Genomic DNA, 3,103 nt, shown 5'->3' with positions numbered 1-3,103 from the left:
GACTCAGTTCTGCCAATATAGACAAAGAGGGACAACCTTAACCGATTACCATTGATCACGTTTAGCTGCTTAGAAGTGAATCAAGTGACATTTTGTGTTGAATTAAACGCAGCCTGACTCGTATGTTTTGGCGCTTGTTGACAATTGCCGAGAGTCTTGTAATGTGCTACAATATGATGGCCATCTTTGTTGAATGGCTAGTACGTGCGTTGCGCGTGTGGGTAAAGAATCAACAGAAGTTCTTCATCCATTCATGCAATTATTACGTGGTTATTACGACGTTAATATGGTTCCTAGTTGTCGAATAATATGATGAATCTGAATGCACAGTTGGAGCACGGTTATCCAATTGTGGTGCTCATCTAGCAACATAACTATATAATCACGAAATTAGCCGTTAAAGTATACGATATAACATTTCTTAACTCTTTTACTTCTATACATAAATAACAATAGGCGTGGGGCGAAGCCTGCAGATTCTTCTGATTTAGCTTAGTAAATGCGCCGCGTAGCGGGTTTGTTCCACTCCAAAACGATTCTTCAGAAATCGCGTCGGGCTGATTTTTAAAGGTTCGTCCAGGTCAGCTTTGCACGGACAATGGAGCCGATTAAGTAATAATTCTCTCTAAAAAGAGGCGCTTTTGCCAAACAGCACAATGATAATCCACTGCAATTGCTAAGTACAACAAACAAGATAATGAGATCAACTAAACTACGTTACTATTATGTTGTTCCTCAGCCGAAACAGCGTCGATCACCGAATTTTCCGTATGCCCGAATAATGTCACATAAAAATTCAGTTGCTTATATAAGTGTGCCCAATTTCTGCTACGTAAAATTTTGAGGTCTCGATCTTGTTTGAATGCTTTACCTCGGATGAGGTGCAATATGCTACAAGAGGCAGAGTGATAAAATTCCTGTACCGTGGCTACAGGGCTTCAAATGGTACAAAGGAATTTGGTGGACGGTAAATATGGTTAATTCAAATGGCTAGGGCTATGTACAGCAGGGTATCAAGATTAAGTTCACATTCCAATAAGAAACCGTCGAAGAGCATTGGGTTTGGGTTAGGTAAGGTCTGAAGACTGGTACCACGCACGCTGTCAAAAATTAACTTTGGCTCCAAAAACATTTCTGAAAACTTTGTGTTTAAGTGCGCTCAACTTGCATTATATCACGGAAGGAGCTATTGTGTTGCGCATCCATCAAACGTTATGAAAATTTTTCCCCGGAGAAAAAATGAAGTAGAACGTGTATGGCTTTATATTGGCGATTTTGAGAAACCTTAGATATTCCTTCAAGCAGCACATGTGTATTCACGGACTAATCGCAGTAGAGATAGGACATACAAATAAGAAAGCGGAATTATTCCACCACTAGTATTGCCGAAACAAATTATAGTAGTGAAACAGGGCTATTAGAATAATTGCATGGCGTTAACGGGTTTGAGTTAATATGACATGATTATTGTAGTGGAAGATTATCACGGGATAACAGAATCCGTGCCGAGGATGATAAAAACGCAAGGTTTGGTTGGACGTAATATAAATCAAATATTAGAAGAGCAGGATTAAATAATTGTAGTAGGACTGTTAGAATGACTCAATGGGACTGCAATGGGGTAGTTGCACTAGACTAGCAGAAATCACGGTAATCTCAACAAGATGTTACGTCTTTAATGAAGATATGTTTAGCTCTGTCTAACAAGAATCGCACTCGTTAATATCGACACCAGAAGAGCTGCAAGAATAGAATAACTCAAAAAAAAAGTAACGGCTGCGGTAAAGCGGGTAACGAAGTAACTCGAACAACGTTGAAAAGTTTGATTCGGTATAATATTACAGGATCAAATTTGTAGTATCTGTGATTAACCAAGTACGAAGGGCAAAATGTTTTGCACCGGTTCTTTGTGAATCATAAAGTATCATCCTGGGAGTGATTTGCGCCTGGTTTGGAACCGCTTGAATGTATGCTTTTTCCGGGAATTTTTTTCCTATAGTACGTAATACTAATTAGGGTAAGCTGTTTTGGCGCTACAGGACTACTGTTGAGAATACGTTTGAAATATTTTATTGCCTTTACATGATTGCATCTGAAATTGACTGATGAGATACACGCTGTGCAACGGAACACGTATTCAAGTACCTAGGTTACCGGAACGGTGATTCGACCAAATGACTACTTACCAGAATAGAGTAACTCTACGAATAATTTCTTTATCTTTCTGTACATTCTTGTGCTGAACAGGGCAGGGGGAAGCCCGTCGGGTTATTTTAGTAGTAGCTTGTAAATCATGAGAACCCGGTTTATCTAACCTAATCTGTAGTCGACCAATACTTTTTGTCCATAGGAAAATGAATCAATAGAATAGCAAACTTACAAAATAAACGTGGAACGAAGCCCACGAGCCATTCTGGCCTATCTGTACTACAATCTCCGACCTGAATCGATTTTATTTGCGGAGTCGCCTTGGATTCGGATTGTGAAAGAGACTAAAAAATATATAAATACATATTGGATTGATAGCTTTTGATTTCCTTCACATGGTTTAAAGGTCTGCGCATAAGACGAGTCGATTAACTACTGTTTCCTGAGGGATTTCGTCTTTTCTACCCAATAATGTGTAATATCAATTTAAGAAAATTGTTTTTGTTTTTCGCAGAAATCTCTTATAGATGACTGTTTTGGTGGGATTGTCCCTAACATTTCTTTCTAATAAAATGACAGCTGAATTATATTGATTTGTTTTTGATACTAATCGAAAGCTTTCACCAAGTTTGATTATAATGCTACATATGTTTCTACTCGCAAATGCAATCTGAAAAAGTGTCCATCAAAAAGCCAATTAAAAAAAACGAACATTATTTTCAAACACTGGAAAGAAAGACCAAAATATCGAAAACGCTTTCTGCATACTATCTTGCAGATGCCATTTCTCCCACTCAATCGACAGAACAAACGAGCTTTTACAGCTCAAATGAATATTTCAGCGTGAAAATAGCTGAAAACCCAATGCGGCAGATCTTATGGTCGGACGATAATAAGATAAACATTTCTTGTAACAAGGGTGCTATTTAAAGTAGTATTTAGAAGGATATTTTTT

Source organism: Varroa destructor, unplaced genomic scaffold, assembly GCF_002443255.2.
Source record: "Varroa destructor unplaced genomic scaffold, Vdes_3.0 BEIS01000005.1, whole genome shotgun sequence".
NCBI lineage: Eukaryota > Metazoa > Arthropoda > Arachnida > Mesostigmata > Varroidae > Varroa > Varroa destructor.
The sequence above is the reverse complement of the archived record's forward strand: the minus strand, read 5'-3'. Positions refer to the sequence as shown.